The sequence below is a fragment of the Dreissena polymorpha genome, chromosome 15 (assembly GCF_020536995.1).
Source record: "Dreissena polymorpha isolate Duluth1 chromosome 15, UMN_Dpol_1.0, whole genome shotgun sequence".
Classification (NCBI taxonomy): Eukaryota; Metazoa; Mollusca; class Bivalvia; order Myida; family Dreissenidae; genus Dreissena; species Dreissena polymorpha.
In genome coordinates, this window is record NC_068369.1 from 43,096,220 (window position 1) to 43,116,035 (window position 19,816).

Consider the following 19,816-nt stretch of genomic DNA (forward strand, 5'->3'; position numbering starts at 1 on the left):
TTGAGACCTGTGAATATAAACAAGCGTAACCTTATACTACTGCGTTATTCTCACACGGACTCCCCTTTGTTTATCGCCAGCCTCAGATTTATGAATGAGCTGAGCGAAAATACTACGTCACGCACACGCAGCAGAAAGTGAACTATTTTAATCATTCATAAACAATCTCCTCCGCGACACATACAATACGATCATTGTTTATTGATTCTTTTCTATAAAACACCGTTCGAAAATATTGAATGTAACACGATATTAATATAATGTTTCCATTTGTGAATACACATAATTGAAGAACTCAAACCTCTTGCAAAAATTATACAACTCTTTCTTGCGCGGATACGCAACGGGTATTGGGTTAATCATACCTAGGCCGTATCGACCTGAATTTCACACTAATCACTTTAGACGGGCGCTAAAGCGCCCATCTAAAAATCTATTATAAAAGTGGATAACATTCATTAACCCTTTCAGTGCGGGAACCGAATTTTAAAGGCCTATGCGAAACGTGGCGTCTCATCAGGATCCAAACTGTTTGCTATTCTGATAGTATTCTTTGAAAAAAATCAAAGAAAATGCTAATTTTAGAAATTCAGTAGACAACATTTTAACAGACGACAAATTTCCCAGCATGCAAAGGGTTAAGGGGGCAGGGGATATATTTTTGCCCAAATTTCAAGTTCCGAAAGGCAGCAAACAGTCAAATCCATTTCATCAAAACAGAAAGTGACACAAGAACGCCTATTTGTGTCAGTGTCATAACATAGCGCAAAGGCAACATGCATTGAAAATAAAACCAAAGACCAGGCCAGCTTCTTCACTTGTGAAACTATTGCCCTTGATCTTCTCCCCGGCAGCGAGACAATTCACCCCCAAGACTATTCACCCCGAGGAGACAATTCACCCCTGCTCCCTGGACAATTTTTTTTAATCTTTTGCTGTTTGTTTATGATTTAGTAATTACAAATATCTGTTTTCTAAGGATAGTTATTTGTATTCTTTTTTATTTTTATGAAGTTCTAATAAAAGCATATTAAGATGTTCTCAGAATTTCTTTCTTTTTTTCATAAAATTACTTGCAATTGAAACATAACTGTGCTTTTTATCTATTGATGTTTGATTTTGTTATTAACAATATCTTATTATTAACAATATCTTATTATTGTTTTTATGTCATTAAATCATTTATTATGTGTTTATGTTTTATTTAAGATTTATTTTATTCATTAAAACAGTTTATATTTGTAAAAAGTGTTTAAATAAATAATAATGGTATTGGATACATTATTTGGAAATAATCTAATTGTTTTATTTGATAAGTTATGCAAGATTTCGAAATTTTTATAAAATTACTATGTTTATTTTTAAATGGGAAATATAATAATAAAATATTTGTCACATAATCAGTCAACAAAGTAACAACACCTAAAAAACAACCTTTTTCACACCCATAAAGGTATCAATAAACAGATAATCTGTCAGGCATTTAGAGCTGATGAGGGTACTAATTATCTAATGGTAGATAAGGCTATTACTGATTGGGGTTGCTAGAGATAAGGCTGTAGTATGGAATGAGTTAACATACTGTGTGATTGAAGTGGACTTGAATTGAGTACAATTTTTGTAAAAAGTACATTACATTTCAAAACATTTTTAAGAGGAGCATACTAGCAGTATTATAGTAGATTTAATAAATCATGAGGTATTCGTGTATAAGTAGCATTTAAAAAAATTGTAACATAAAATGGTGTGAATTTGATACTGGCTTTGAAATGAATACTGATAATTGCAGACTAAAATATGTTTCAATACACAACATTACAAAACACAAATTCTATCACTAATCCTTCAATGAGAGAAAATCCAACAACTTAATGGATAATAAGAATAAAAATAATATTTTTTTTAATGAAACACTTTTGTTTATAGGCAGTTAAATAAAAATAATAATCAAAATATCAGGTGAACAACAATGAAATTTTTTAATACAATACCAGGTCTTAGAATTGCCCAGCCCAACATAATTATTTGTCAATGTGTGTAACTGAAGTCTTTGTTTATCCGTGTTGACACTTTGATAAAGTCTTGTCAGGTGTGTGAATGCTTGATTGTAATACCCATTAATAGCACGCTTCCAACCAGATTAAATTTCCTTTCTTTAATTAAGGTTTTCTTATCAATTAAACCATAATATTTTATTAAATTAATTATCCCATCTAACATAAATAAATAATTGTCATAATGTAAAATTCTAAGAATTAAATGAAAATAGCAGTTAACCTAATAATATTATTTCAGTCTTCATGATAGTTCATTTTATCCACTAGCCATTCAGGCTTCTGGAATAGTAAAGACAAGTAGCCCAGCAGCAAAATTACTAGCCCAAAGTAAATTTGTTAAAATATACACCCTGTTTAAGGGTTTCATCTTTCAATAGCAGTTAATCTATTAAAAGTAAAATTGTATCCAGGGTATGTTAACTGTAAAGCCTATTGCAAAAACAATTGCAACACAATAAAACTAGTCAAGGTAATTATGTCCTTTATTAATTATAAGTATTTAACATGTGATAAACAACTTCTTCGTTCATCTAATCATCACTGCAATCCTGGAGATCCTCTTAGTCAGAAACCATATCCTGTAAAACAAGCAACCTGATAGTTATTTTCCAGAAGTTTACTTGACAAGTGAAGGCATAGATGGCATACTTTTATCATACATGTTGACTTTTTTATTATGCTGTGTTTTAAAGCGTAGCTTATTAAACTCTGTCATACAGAAGTAGCTTCTCCTTCATCACTGATTTTTTACCACTTTTCTTGAAATTCACGTTTCCGTGATTTTTCATAGTCATTTGTTGACTTACGGTCAGAAGTGGGCAGTTTCTTGCCATGCTTCGCTCCAGCTACGTATTTAAGCATTATGCAGACTTATGCGCGTAGGGACTTACAACTTTGGAAATAAACACACAAACAAGGTTACAAAGTAAAATGATGTTTATTCCAGAAATGCAAGCCGCGTACGTCTATAAGTTTACTTCAGCAGAAAACACATCAGCATGACGTGTGCCAATAGTAAATAACCAGTCTAAATTGTTCACCACGTGGCCTGTGTTACAACTCGAAAATGACCGTTGAATGTATGGACCAATCGGAACGCGTTTAAATCTCGTATTTTAGGCGAAGTTGAACGAAGTTCTGTCGGAAATCTTCGCGAAGTACTCACAAAATAATGACTTTTATCACACTTAAAAATGAAACAATATTGATACACGGAATTTCTACTGGCCCAACGGCAGGCTTCCTGAAAATGCCGGACCGCCAGTCTTGTCCGGCAAAATTCTTTACGGTCCGGTGAAGTTTCTAATATTGCCGGTCCTTGTGACAGGCCAAACAAAATATGACTAAATACCGAAAAGCCTAATACTTGCCAAAAGAACGATTACACCCAATTCGAATCACTCTTTTCGTGAATTTCGAGCCTATTTGTCATTAAGAACACTAACGCGTTACGAGTTCTTAAGAGTACTCTCCCATTGTTGTTGTTTTTTCGAAAACGTAAATTTTCATTGTTCCGACATATAACCATCTATCCAATTACAAAGGATGTAACTAAAAACTACAAATGAAAAAATGCTTATACAAATGATCGATATTGTCAAATTTGAAGTTGTCATCATCATATATAAGCAATGTTTTGCTTTATGTATCGTCGGAACGCATGAAATAACACGGAAATGTGCTTATATCAGTGTAATATCGCATAATGTCATTATCATTTTATTTTTGATAATATAAAACAGATAGTTTTGTAAAAGAATGATATTGTACGGAGAATATATAAGAGTATATTGTGTACAAGTTGACTACATAATTACATTTTATATTGAATGATTCCCATTTTTTAAAATTACAGTGTGTTACATTTGCATAAGAAAACATAATGATTTGATGTTATATGTTCCAAAATCAATTACTTATAGTTGTCAAATACTTATACACAGGCTGCACATTGCAATAAATATAAGTTAAACTTTACTAAATTCTTCAGTTACACTATGCGACCCGTGATTTTTGCCGCCATTCTCACATCACCGCAATCGATGCAACGTGACAAATCGCGGTGATTCCGAGCGACAAGAAAATTTGGGTGATGTCTGGGCGACTCCGTGGTGACCGTCGCGCGATGTATCTCGCTGTTACTCAATCAGCGCGAATCACCGCAAATCACCGCGAACCGCCGTGGTTCACCTTTTTAAGCGATTTACATTGAGGGTTACACTACATTGCATTAACATATATGTATACATTTACATTGTACATTGCAATAATAAAGCTTTTGGTGTTGTTGTATACAATGGGCATATTAGCTAAAATACTCCCGTTCCGACATGAACTTGATGAAGTAATGTCGGAAGCTTTAACGACTCCAAATTAATATATAACAGCGCAGAATGATCATGCAATAATTATTGAACATAACATGTAAACTTTATTTAACTAATTGCATTATCAGAATGTTTATTAAAACTTACAATCAATTATATCGCAGGCCCGAATACACTACCACTGTTCAAATTCCATATTGTTGCCATATACATGTAGCGTAGCACTGTGTAAATTGAAAGTTGCATAGTGTTTCGTCATTGGTTGGTTATAAATACCTTGTTTCTCTATACACGGTATTAGATTTAGACAAAACTAATAATTTGGTAATTTACGAGAAATATGTTTTCCATTTATACTTTGATCTTACCGTGTGTGTTTATTGACGTTATTAATTATGTTAATACTTTTTTTTGCATTTCATTAAAAATAATAACGTGTAGCCCTTTTGTTAACAGTGTTTAGCAAAATATTCGCGCCTTAAGACACAGAAAAGTGTTTAAGTAACACTTTCATTTAAAGGTTACATGAAGAGCTGCAACGATTCACCAACAGATTGATTCGATTTCGATTTCAGACATTCCAATACCGATTTTTTCGATTCGATTGATCTTAAAACCTAGTTTTATCATATATTCACTCCTATGCCTCAAAATTAACATTTCTGTTCAAATGTGATTTCAATAAAACACATAAAAAATAATAGCAAATTAGGAATTTTAATATAAAAACTTCTCACTAGAAGATTGTGTTAACAACACAATAATATAAAAAGTAAAAAATAATCATAAGAACGTATCTGGAATCAGTGGAATGGTAGTACTATCACTTTTACCCAAAACCGCTACAAGCATGTCTACCATTGTGCCATGACAGCATCACCTTTTACCTGTAGGACAATCACATTCTCTAATAAACTTAACAAAATTCAAACAGAAATAGAATTACTTTTCTGGCTCGCGACTTCAGTAGTTGCACTTGTGCGACCTCTTAGTCTCGCTAAATCAACGTTATGTTTGCGTTTGACATGTTGCATTTATAAGCGTTTATTCAATTTTGTGACCCCCAGGGCAGGGTCAAAGAGGCATTATTTGAACAAATATAGTAGAGGTTTCTAAGATGTCACTACATACCAAATTTGGTTGCCCTAGGCCCAATGGTTATGGACAAGAAAATTTTAAAGTTTTCACAAAATAGGCCCCATATAAGGGTATGTTTAGTTTTGTGACCCCCGGGCAGAGTCCTAATTTGAACAAACTTGGTTGAGAACTATTAGATGTCACTACATACCAAATTTGGTAGTCCAATGCCTTATGGTTAGGACAGAAAGATCTTTAAAGTTTTTACAAAATAGACACTATACAAGCATATACTTGATTTTGTTGCACCCAGGACAGGGTCAAATTTGAATCCCGGGGCATAATTTGAACCAAATTGTGTAGCCCTAGGCCCAATGGTTATGGACAAGAAATTCTTTAAAGTTTTCACAAATTAGGCATTATCTAAGCATATGTTCAATTTTGTGACCCCCGGGACAGGTTCAAATTTGACCCCAGGGATAAAATGTGAACAAATTTGGTAGAGGACTATAAGATGTCACTACATACCAAATTTGATAGCCCTAGGCCCAATGGTTATGGACAAAATATTTTTAAAGTTTTCACAAAACAGGCCTTATATAAGCATATGTTCAATTTTGTGATCCTCGTGGCAGGGTCAAATTTGACCCCAGGAGCATAATTGAACGAACAAAGTAGAGAACTATAAGATTTCACTTCATACCAAATTTGATAGCCCTAGGCCCAATGTTTATGGACAAGAGATTTTAAAACCTTTACAAAATAGGCCTTATATGAGCGTATGTTCAACTTTGTGACCCCAAGGGCAGGGTCAAATTTGACCCCAGGGGCATAATTTGAACAAACTTGTTAGAGGACTATAAGATGTCACGACATACCAAATTTGGTAGCCCTAGACCCAATGGTTATGGACAAGTAGATTTTAAAGTTTTCACAAAATAAGCCCTTTATAAGCATGTATTCAATATTGTGACCCCCGGGGCAGTTTCAAATTTGACCCCAGGGGCATAATTTGAACAAACTAAGAAGAGAAATATTACATGTCACTACATACCTAATTTGATAGCCCTATGCCATACCATTATGGAGAAAAAGATTTTTTTAAGTTTTCCCACAATAGGCCTTATATAAGCATATGTTCAATGTTGTGACCCTCGGGGCAGGGACAAATTTGACCCCAGGGGCATAATTTGAACAAACTAAGAAGAGAATTATTACATGTCACTACAGACTTAATTTGGAAGCCCTAGGCCCAATGGTTATGGACAAGAATTTGTAAAGTTTTCACAAAATAGACCCTTTAAAAGCATATGTTCAATTTTGTGACCACTGGGGCAGGATCAAATTTGACCCCAGGGGATAAGTTGAAAAAATTTGGTACAGGACTATTAGATGTCTCTACATACCAAATTTATTAGCCCTAGGCCCAATGGTATTGGACGAAAAGATTTTGAAAGTTTTCACAAAATAGGCCTTATATAAGCATATGTACAATTTTGTGACCAACGGGCAGGGTCAAATTTGACCCCAGAGTCATAATTTGAAGAAATTTGGTAGAGGACTATAAGATGTCTCTACATACCAATTTTGATAGCCCTAGGCCACTTGGTTATGGACGAATGATTTTGAAAGTTTTCAAAAATAGGCCTTATATAAGCATTTGTTCAATTTTGTGACCCCCGGGGCAGGGTCAAATTCGACCCCAAGGGCACAATTTGAAGAAATTTGGTAGATGACTCTTAGATGTCTCGACATACCAAATTTGATAGCCCTAGGCCCAATTGTTATGGACGAATGATTTTGAAAGTTTTCACAAAATAGGCCTTATATAAGCATATGTTCAATTGTGTGAACCCCGGAGCAGGGTCAAATTTGACCCCAGGTGCATAATTTGAAGAAATGTGGTAGATGACTATTAGATATCTCTACATACCAAATTTAATAGACAAAGCCAAATGGTTATGGACAAGAAAATATTAAAAAATTTCACAAAATAGGCCTTATATAAGCATATGTTCAATTTTGTGACCCCCGGGGCAGGGTCAAATTTGACCCCAGGGGCATAATTTGAAGAAATTTGGAAGCGAACTATTAGACGTCTCTACATACCAAATTTGATAGCCCTAGGCCCAATGGTTATGACTGGGAGATTTTGAAAGTTTTCAGAAAATAGGCCTTATATAAGCATTTGTTCAATTTTGTGACCCCCGGGGCAGGATCAAATTTGACCCCAGGGGCATAATTTGAAGAAATTTGGTAGAGTACTCTTAGATGTCTTTACATACCAAATTTGATAGCCCTAGGCCTAATGGTTATGGACGAGAAGTTTTGAAAGTTTTCACAAAATAGGCCTTATTAAGGCAAATTTTTATTTTTTTGACCCCTGGGGCAGGGTCAAATTTGACCCCAGGGGCATAATTTGAATAAATATAGTAGAGGACTATTAGATGTCTCTACATACCAAATTTGATAGCCCTAGGCCAAATGGTTACGGACGAGAAGATTTTTTTTTAATTTTCACGGAATAGGCCTTATATAAGCAAAATTTTATTTTTGTGTCCCCAGAGGCACGGTCAAATTTGACCCCAGGGGCATAATTTGAACACATTTGAAAGAGGTTCAGAACAGGAAAATTACTGAGAAATTTCATCAGAATTGGACCAGTAGGTTAGGAGAAGATGTTGTTAGGAAAAGTTAACGCACGCACGCACAAACGCACGCACGACGGACATAGGACCATGACATAAGTCCCGCTGGCCTCTGGCCAGTGGAGCTCAAAACCTCAACATATGATTATTTATTGTGTATTGTCCAGCGGGTGATAGTGTTTTATCTAGTGTCTAAGTGGCACTCTTTGTACGTGTTCAAACTGTGAAAAGATGTGACAATCACAGAAACATCAGGATGGCGCTGCCAATTAAGTGCGGTAATGGATCAAAGGGCATTGACAAAAAAAAGTTTGTATATATTTTTGAGCGTTTACTCAGATGGTCTCTCACAACAAAAAAAACTATACAAGTCAAGGTATTATGTTTTACTTCTATCAGTAACGATACGGATACGGCGTGTTTGATTTGAAATGACTTTAAAAGAAATATCAAATTGTTGGCGATATAACTGTTTTTAAAATACCAAAGAAATATTTAACCGAAATCAACAGAATTCAATGTTCCCTGCGCTACACAGTTTGTATAAACAAGAGGGCCATGATGGCCCTGTATCACTCCACTGTTTTTTCTTTGCGAAAAAAACGTGCAATGCGCATGGGTTGAAATGTACTCAAGCATGTGACTTTTTCTTTCTATCCCTCGTCCCACTGGGGGTTTAAAGTTGGAAGGGTGAGCATTTTTATATATGGAAAAAGTTACTACGGTGTTAACTGAACAGACTTAAAAGACCGGGGATTGTTGCACAGGTCCTTTGCTTATAACGTAGGTTCATTTATCTCTCCAAAAGATATTGTCATTTTTTCTATTTCACATATTTTAAGATGCTGAAGATCAAATCTACGCATTTGATATAAAACAAATTCACAAGACCCATAGGAATCAAAATGCCTTAACCCTTTACCAAACGACACATTTTGGACTTTCCCAATTTGAAAGAGGATGCAGACGTCAATTAAATTAAAATAGAATATGAAGGAAATGATCAGGTAGGGTAGAAATAATTGTGATAAAAGGAGAAATTGCTCATCAACCCACACATCCCTAAGACCAACAGGCCTGATAATATTATGATAATGTAAATATTATTTCTTTTTTTATAAATGTATTTAATTAAGTAATACATTTGACTTCTAAGATCAGTTCATAATTTATATTAAGAAAATTATAAAATGGTCAGAAATATATATGGATTGTTGAGCAATTGACAATCATATCCACAATTCATGAGTCACGATTCACACATGGAACAATGAATCATTAGTTATTAAAAAGCAGCATATACGATAGTTAAGAACATTGCACTTCATTAATTTCAACACCTTCTCTTGGATATAAAGTTTGAGTTTACCGTGCAGTATCATATATTGACTTTTCTTTAAATAATTATGTTCATAAAAGTTGTGTTTTTAAAGTCAATAATATATTATTTAACTGGTTTAAACACTACAAAAAAAACATGAAATTAACATGTCATCCAAAATATTTTCATCCGGATATATGGTCACTTTCGACATATTTAAATAAAACCCGACTTTCTTCAGTTTGTAAGAAAACCATTCATAACAAATGTTCTTACTTCAATGCCTTTGTAAGCAGTCACCATCTGACCTAAAATGGCACTAAATGACAGGGTTTTATATCATGTTTACAAGATGTTGGTGTTGTTGTTGGTCACAGCCAAACGGCCGCAGTAATCTCCACTGGTTAACGTCATATGTTCAGTTTTGTGACCCCCGGGGCCGGGTCAAATTTGAGCCCAGGGAATAATTTGAACAAATTAGGTAGAGGACTATTAGATATCACTACATACCAAATTGAGTAGCCCCAGGCTCTATAATTAAGAACAAGAAGATTTATGAAGTTTGCACGCAATAGGCCTTATTTAAGCATATGTTCAATTTTGTGACCCCTGTGGCAAGGTCAAATTTGTTCCCAGGGGCATAATTTGAACAAACTAAGTAGATAACTATTATATGTCACTACCTACCGAATTTGGTAGAAATAGGCCCAATAGTTATGGACAAGAAGATTTTCATAGTCTGCACAAAATGGGCCCAATATAAGCATATGTTCAATTTTGTGACCCCTGGGGAACGGTCAAATTTGATCCTAGGAGCTTAATTTGAACATACTTGGTAGAAGACTAAAGATGTCATTACATACCAAATTTGGTAGCTCTATGACATACGGTTATGGACCAGAAGATTTTTAAATTTGCACAAAATAGGCTTTATATAAGCAAATTTTCGATTTTTTGACCCCCCATTGCAGGGTCAAATTTGACCCGAGGGAAATAATTTGAACAAACTTGGTAGAGGATTATAAGATGTCACTACATACCAAATTTGGTAGCCCAAGGCTCAATTGTTATGGACGTAAACATTTTTAAAGTTTTCACAAATAGGCATTATATAAGCAAATTTTCAATTTTTTGACCCCCGATGCAGGGTCACATTTGACCCAAGGGGCATAATTTGTACAAACTTGGTAGAGGACTATAAGATGTCACTACATACCAAATTTGGTAGCCCTTAGCCCAATGGTTATGGACAGTTAGATTTTTAAAGTTTTCACAAAATAGGCCTTGTATAAGCAAATGTTCAATTTTTTACCCCCGGGACAGGGGCAAATTTGACCCCAGGGGCATAATTTGAACAAAGTTGGAAGAGGACTTTAAGAAATCACGATAAAGCTAATTGTTAGCCCTAGGCCCAATGGTTATGGACAAGAAGATATTTAAAGTTTGCACAAAATGTGCCTTTTCTAAGTAAGTTTTCATTTTTTAACCCCCCGGGGCAGTGTCAAATTTTACCCCAGGGGCATTATTTGAATAACTTTGGTAGAGGTCTATAAGATGTCACTACATAGCGCATTTCGTAGCCCTAGGCCCAATGGTTATGGATAAGAATATTTTTAAAGTATGCACAAAATAGGCCTTATATTAGCAATTTTTTAACCCCCCGGGGCAGTTTCAAATTTGACCCCAGGGGCATAATTTGAACAAACGTGGTAGAGGACTATACGATGTCACTACAAAGCAAATATGGTAGCCCTAGGTCCAATGGTTATGGACTAGAAGATTTTTAAAGTTTGCACAAAATATGCCTTATATAAGCAAATTTTCAATTTTTTAACCCCACGGAGCATTGGTCAAATTTGACTCCAGGGGCATAATTTGAACAACCTTGGTAGAGGTCTATAAGATGTCACTATATAGCAAATTTGGTAGCCCTAGGCCCAATGGTTATGGACAAGAAGATTTTTAAAGTATGCACAAAATAGGCTTTATATAAGCAAATTTTCAATTTTTTAACCCCCCGGGGCAGGGTCAAATTTGACCTCAGGGGCGTAATTTGAACAAACGTGGTAGAGGACTATAAGATGTCACTACATAGCAAAGACGGTAGCCCAAGACTTATTGGTTATGGACAAGAAGATTTTTAAAGTTTGCACAAAATAGGCCATATATAAGCAAATGTTTAATGTTTTGACTTCCCGGGGCAGGGTCAAATTTAACCCCAGGGGCATAATTTGAATACACTTTGTAGAGAACTATAAGTTGTCACTACATACTAAATTTGGTAGCCCTATGCCCAATGGTTATGGACAAGAAGATTTATAAAGTTTGCACAAAATAGGCCTTATATAAGCAAATTTTCATTTTTTTTACCCCGGGGCAGGGTCAAATTTGCCCCAGGGGCATAATTTGAACAAATTTGAAAGAGGTTCACCACACGAACATTCCTGAGAAATTTCATCAGAATTGGACCAGTAGTTTAGGAGAAGAAGATGTTTAAAGAAAAAGGTAACGCACGGACGGACGGACGCACCAACACACACACGATAGACACAGGACCATGACATAAGCTCCGCTGGCATTTGGCCAGTGGAGCCAAAAATGAATGTGGTTTAATACTCTGAAGTAGAGCAGACGTTGATAAAGATCATGCAGACGGTTGTTTTGTTCAACTCACAAAAGGGTTATCACCTTTAGCACGAACCCCCTTTCGCGGTGTTGTGAAGCTATGCCTGGAAACAGTTCCTTTGGTGAAGTCTGACATCTATTATTCATTTAAATGCTATGCCACATTGGAAAACATAGATTGGGAACGTCCGACGTATTGCAGTAGGACTTGATTAGGCACGTCAGACTTTAACGTTATATAGGACTTTGTTCTTCAATCTCGGGAGATATATACTGGTTTAATACATTTTAAGTTAGAAAATAACATAAATATTTACTTGCCTAACAATTGCTTTTACAACAATTCTTCATCAACTTTAAACTTTAATATTTTCCTAATACTGAAAAAAGCAATCTTCCATCAGAAATCACGCAAAATAGGGATTTGTTGTTAATCTTTGATCTGCTTAATTAAGGATTTTCACAAAATATAATCAAGAACATGTGACACTATAAGTCACGTTTAATGAAGAGTAATGCAGGAGATTGTTTCGTTAAATTACTACATCCGTTTATCGTTGGGTACATTTAAATTATCTAGCCAAGAGAATTATATTGGCATTCGAGACATCAGTTTATCAAACACGAATATTATAACCTTGAACATTTGAATTTAATAATATATTACAAGCACTTCATGTGACTAAAATAAAACTTTTACAACCTGCCACATGTCTGATAAAAGAGAGTTTTACATAACATCACACACACGCAATAAATCAATGCTATAAGTGAACACATTAATGTCTTTGAGGCATCCTGAAAACACTCAAAATATCTCCAAAATGTTTGCCTTATACACTTGAAACATCAATAAACTGGCCTCCAGAGCCCAAACAAACATACAAGAGCATATAAATCTCGACACAAATAAACACAATATACTTGGCAATATTTACATAAACTTCTTTTAAGAAGATGATAATAAATGTTGATCTGTTTTGCTGTTTTCATAGTCAACATCAATGTAAACTCTAGTTCCCTCACGTAGAAAGATCATAAATATGGAATCATTCAGTACTTAACAGCTGATTTGGAGGAATGAGGACTGATTTAAGAGTTTGAAGTTTTTGATCTGATCCCAACGAAAATGGTTTCAAACCTGTAATTGACTTGTCCCGTATCTCATTAATAGCATTGTTTTCTATGAATGAAGAAAACACTCATTCACTCTTATAGTCTTGTTTCACATGTATATATATATATATATATATATATATATATATATATATATATATATATATATATATATATATATATATATATACCATATTACAATTCATATTGAAAGTTACAAACTCATCAATACAGTTGATTTATAAAGAAGCACATTAAATAACCAAACAAATTGTAATAAAACTCATACATGTGTATTGCCGTACGTCTTAAACAATAAATTTTAGATATATTATTAATTTAATTCTCTCAACCATGCATCTACTACGTTCCAATTAAACATGTTTTATTCGCATGTTTTCAAAACTGTGCCCTTCGCTCCCATGGTGTGTACAGTCAAACCAAATGTAGGCATGCTCCTGGATGTGTCCAATCACATTAATCAGTGGACATTTCTGTTGTAAAATGATCGTTGGTAAAAAAAATAATTTAGTATTTATGTCGTTGTTAATGCATAAAATGGTCTTTTGGCAAAAGACATACTTCATACTGCCTGAGCGATACATTGTTAAATGAATAATAAAACAATTGCTTGCAGGATGCAAACACAAAATTAAAATAAATGTGTCAATAATTGGTAATACACATTTTCAATTTAGACAATTAAAATATCTCCAAATGGCCAGACAAAACACATCTTATATCATGTGATTGTTCTAGTTCAAAATATAATTATAGTCGAGTCGGTCATGTTATTACTGGGGATCTTAATTTTGTTGAAATGCAAAACCTAAGAAATTTACTGCGACCAGACCCTAAGTATAGACTTGCTATTCCAATCGATTTTCAAAGAAAGATAACAATAAAAAATAGAAGAAAAATTGCGAGGGGGGATTATGAGGTGGGGCGTGGGGGATTGTTTGGGTAGAGTCCGTTTTGGTATATCAGGTAAGTGTTGGTTTGTCATAGTGTCAATCAAATCTGATAATAAATAAAAAAAAGTAATGGCAAAATTAGCAAAATTTAATAATTTGATCTTACTAGTCAATGTCGTTCAAAGGTGAAGGTCAAATTTCACTTTCCAGGTACAGTACACAATGATATTAAGAAATAATTAAAAGTTAAAAGCAATAGCCATGATACTTCATAATTACAGTGTATCTAGACAAAGCAAGAGGGCCATGATGGCCCTGTATCACTCCACTGCTGAAAAAAGGCTACAATATATATTTTCTGCATGTACAAATACTTAAATAAATATAGGCCCTATTTAAGCAAATGTACACTTTTGTGACCCCCTGAGCTTGGTCAAATTTAACCCAAGGGGCATAATTTGAGCAAACTTTGTACAGGACTACTATATCTCACTACATGTACATACACAATATGGTAGCCCTAGGTCCTAAAGTTAAGGGCAAGAATATTTTAAAAGTTTTCACAAAAAGCGTATTTAATGTTCAATTTTGTGACCCGAGGGTCAGGGTCAAATTTGACCCAAAGGGCATAATTTGAACAAACTTGGTAGAGGACTATAAGATGTTACTGCATACCAAATTTGGTAGCCATAGTCTGAATGGTTTTCAACAAGAAGATTTTTAAAGATTTCACAAAATAGGCGCTTTATAAGCGTTTATTAAATTTTGTGACCCCCAGGGCAGGGTCAAAGTTGACCGCAGAGGCATTATTTGAACAAATTTGGTAGAGATTTATTAGAGGTCACTACATACCAAATTTGGTAGCCCTATGCCCAGTGGTTATGGACAAGAAGATTTTAAAAATTTTCACAAAATAGGCCCCATATTAGCGTATGTTCAGTTTTGTGACCCCCCCGGGCAGGGTCAAATTTGATCCCAGGGGTATTATTTGAACAAACTTGGTAAAAACTGTTAGATGTCACAACATACCAAATTAGGTAGCCCAATGCCTTTTGGTTAAGGACAAGAGATTTTTAAAGTTTTCACAAAATAGGCACTATATAAGCATATAATCCATTTTGTGGCCCCCAGGGCAGGGTCAAATTTGACTCTAGGGCATAATTTGAACAAACTAAGTGGAGGACTATACAACGTCACAACAAACCAAATTGTGTAGCCCTAGACCTAATGGTTATGGACAAGAAGATTTTAAAAGTTTTCACAAAATAGGCAATATATAATCATATGTTCAATTTTGTGACCCCCGGGGCAGGTTCAAATTTAACCCCAGGGATAAAATTTGAACAAATTTGGTAGAGGACTATAAGATGTCACTACATACCAAATTTCATAGCCCTAAGCTGGATGGTTATGGCCAGAAAGATTTTTGAAGTTTTCGCAAAATAGGCCTTATATAAGCATATGTTCCATTATTTGATCCCCTGGGGACAGGGTCAAATTTGATCCCAGGGGCATAATTTGAACAATCTTGGTAGATAACTATACGATTTCACTACATACCAAATTTGGTAGCCCTTGGCCCAATATTTATGGACAAGATGATTTCTAAAATTTTCACAAAATAGGCCTTATATAAGCATATGTTCAATTTTGTGACCCTCGGGGCAGGGTCAAATTTGACCCCAGGGGCATAATTTGAACAAACGTGGTAGAAAAACTATAAGATGTCACTACATACCAAATTTGGTAGCCCTAGACCCAATGGTTATGGAAAATAAGTTTTTAAAGTTTTCACAAAATAAGCCCTTTGTAAGCATATATTCAATTTTGTGACCCCCGGGACAGTTTCAAATTTGACCCCAGGGGCATAATTTGAACAAACTAAGAAGAGAACTATTACATGTCACTACATACAAAACTTGGTAGCCCTATGCCATACGGTTATAAACTAGAAGATTTTGGCAAGTTTTCCCACAATTGGCCTTATATAAGCATATGTTCAATTTGTGACCCTCAGGGCAGGGTCAAATTTAACCGAAGGAGCATAATTTTAACACACTTGGTAGAGGTCTATAATACTTCATACCAAATTTGGTAGCCCTACCCCCAATGTTAATGGACAAGAAGATTGTGAAAGTTTTCAAAAAATAAGACCTTTATAAGTATATGTTCAATTTTGTGACCCCCGGGGCAGTTTAAAATTGACCCAAGGGCATAATTTGAACAAACTAAGAAGAGAACTATGGACAAGATGATTTCTAAAAGTTTTCACAAAATAGGCCTTATATAAGCATATGTTCAATATTGTGACCCTCGGGGCAGGGTCAATCTTGACCACAGGGGCATAATTTGAAAAAAACTTTGTAGAGGTCTATAAGATGTCACTACATGCCATGTTTGGTAGCCCTAGGCTAGTATGTATGGTATATGGACAAGAAGTTTTTGAAGGATTTCAAAAAATAGGCCTTATATAAGCATATGTTCAATTTTGTGACCCCCGGGGCAGGGTCAAATTTGACCCTAGGGGCATAATTTGAAAAAAATTGGTAGAGGACTATTAGATGTCTCTACATAATGAATTTGATAGCCCTAGGCCTAATGGTTATGGATAAGGAGATTTTGAAAGTTTTCACAAAATAGGCCTTATAGAAGCATATGTTCAATTTTGTGACCCACGGAGCAGGGTCAAATTTGACCCCAGTGGCATAATTTGAATAAATTTGGTAGAGGACTATTAGATGTCTCTACATACCAAATTTGATAGCCCTAGGCCCAATGGTTATGGACGAATGATTTTGAAAGTTTTCACAAAATAGGCCTTATATAAGTATAGGTTCAATTTTGTGACCCCCGGGGCAGGGTCAAATTTGACCCCAGGGGTATAATTTAAAGAAAGTTGGTAGAGGATTATTAGATGTTTCTACATACAAAATTTTATAGACCTCGGCCCAATGGTTATGGACAAGAAGATTTTGTAAGTTTTCACAAAATAGGCCTTATATAAGCATATGTTCAATTTTGTGACCCCAGGGACAGGGTCATGTTTGACCCCAGGGGCATAATTTGAAGAAATTTGGTAGAATACTATAATATGTCTCTACATAACATATTTGATAGCCCTAGGCCCAATGGTTATGGGCGAGAAGATTTTGAAAGTTTTCACAAAATAGGCCTTATATAAGCATATGTTCAATTTTGTGACCCCCGGGGCAGGGTCAAATTTGACCCCAGGGGCATAATTTGAAGAAATTCGGTAGAGGACTATTAGATGTCTCTACATACCAAATTTGATAGCCCTAGGCCCAATGATTATGGAAGAGAAGATTTTGAAAATTTTCACAAAAAGGCCTTATATAAGCAAATTTTCATTTTTGTGACCCCCAGGGCAGGGTCAAATTTGACCCCATGGGGGATAATTTGAACAAATTTGAAAGAGGTTCACCTCAGGAACACGCCTGTGAAATTTCATCAGAATTGGACCAGTAGTTTAGGAGAAGATATTTTAAGGAAAAGTTAACGCACTCACGCTAGGACGCACGCACGACGGACACAGGACCATGACATAAACCCCGCTGGCCTCTGGCCAGTGGAGCTAAAAATCAAGACTTGCCCACTCGTATACCTTGACCTTGTACATTGCCGCATAATTGTCGCGCTCTTTTGTCGGGACATATACATGATGACTATATTGGAAGCATTTGTAAACATCGTGTTAACATTAAAACATCGGAAATGTGTCTCCGATTATAAATTATTATTCTCTTTTGGGAATTTAACGGAACATTTATACTTATGGTTTATTTGTTGTGTATTGTATATTAATTTGTTACAACGCTTTACGTGTCGAAAAAATGTTTTGATATCGAAAAAATGTTTTGATAATATTATGCATTAATAGCACAATTTCCAGGAGGAAAACGTTTTTTACATGAAGGCGTATGACGCAATAAAACGTTTTTTTGTAAGATCGTATTGCATTCAATCTAAATTTAAATAGGCTCGTTTAATGAAAGCTGTGTTCCACATAATGCACTGTACTCTTTCCACTTCTGAAAAATGGTGTAGTCATATGGTCGTGTTAATGAAATTCTCAAACATATTTACCGACATAAATGTTTAAGATTATTTTTTCGTAAGTGATGATGCAATCATATTGGATTATTTGATAATTGTGAACATTAAAAAAGCGTTATGTACATGTATGTATACAGTTATCGATACTATTCGGTTTATATGCATGAATTGGCGAATCATCGATTTCACCGATATCCACTGCGATCACGGCGAATCACCGCAAAATTGAGGGGAACCAGCGCAGAGATTATCTTGCTCTCGTGCGACGAGGAACTGACGAATAACGTGAAATCGCGGTGATTTTCCACTAAAAAAGCAAACTGTCCGCCTTGACTCCGTGAATAAGGCAAAAATCACGGGTCGCGTAGTGTATAAACTCACGCTGTTCGGTCAGGTGATTTTTTGTCCGGACAGGCTTACTTTTCCATCAGCCTGTCCGGTTGACAGGCACTGTTTGGAACTTTTCAGGAAGCCTGCGACGGGCGTTCAATATGGCAATATTAATAGGCCCGAGCTATAATTTACACGCCCAGGCCAACGGGCGTGCACTTATTTCGCAGACTGTTATTTAAATCCAATGCACAAATATTATAAATACAAAATACTTAATTTGTTTCAATTTTATATGTTGTAACACAGTTTATAAAAAAAAAACATTGGTTGGATTGCATTTGACAAAAACACTATTTCATCTTTCATTTACATACTACATTTATTATCTTCACATCAAAATTGTGCTACAAAAAGTCAAAATTATAACCCCAAACATCTGTTCACAACTTATTTTAAAATATGACAAAAGCAAATGACAATACAATATCATATAAAAAATATGGCAGTGAATTGTCTTGTAGGTGTATTGTCCAAGGAAATCAAATTCTGGAGTGAATTGTCCAGGGGATGAATTGTCTTGGGGGTGAATTGTCTGACACCCTTTCCCCCACCCACCTACTTTTTAATGAAAAATTGAGAAATTTTACCCATTTCATGGCATGCAAAGTACATTCAAACGGAATGCAATTCTAGTTTTGGCTACATTACTCATTAATTCCAACCATGTGCTGTGCTTATTTACCTAGAAGTCTTTAGATTTTTCACAATTTACCTTCAAAGTTCTGTTCTGTTTCTGCAGCGTGAAATATTGACTTTCGCAAAAAACCTCCTTTTTGGAGATCCAAAATAGGTAATGTAACGACTCGCCCCCTTAACGACTCGCCCCATAACGACTCGCCCCACTCCAAAATATCCTTGCAAGGGAGCTGTCGCTAGTTTCAATGTTTTTTTTTACAATATTTTGAGACATTCTTTCTTAAACCTAACACAAGAAATACCTTTTATAAATTCCTAATCGATTTTTAAAGACCATAGTTTACCCATACCCTAAAGATATGTAATTTTCCCCCCTTTCACTGATATGTGCTCGGTACGACTAAAGAGCGTATATTACTATATTCGCGAAAGGGGCGAATATCAACAGATATCGGCTGTTTTAAAATGGTTTTCTAACATTTTTGATATGGACATTCTTCTATAAATATAATTCTTCCTGATGTATTTATTCTGTTAAGATCGAGTGAACATTTAAGTGGTTTTTCGTGACATTTGTGAAATGTCTATGTAGTCTTTGTAGAGCTCTTTTTCAGCGTTCATGTTTTGT

At 35.1% G+C, this 19,816-nt stretch overlaps 1 long non-coding RNA gene across 1 annotated transcript in view; it reads right to left on the reverse strand.

Moving 5' to 3' along the window:
* The window catches only part of LOC127860613 (uncharacterized), a 36,369-nt gene extending 17,058 nt beyond the window's left edge, over nucleotides 1–19,311 (reverse strand). The window contains exon 1 of the long non-coding RNA XR_008039862.1: nucleotides 19,265–19,311. This is a non-coding gene — a long non-coding RNA (uncharacterized LOC127860613). The remainder of the gene's footprint in view (nucleotides 1–19,264) is intronic.
* Between the last annotated feature and the right edge of the window lie 505 nt (nucleotides 19,312–19,816).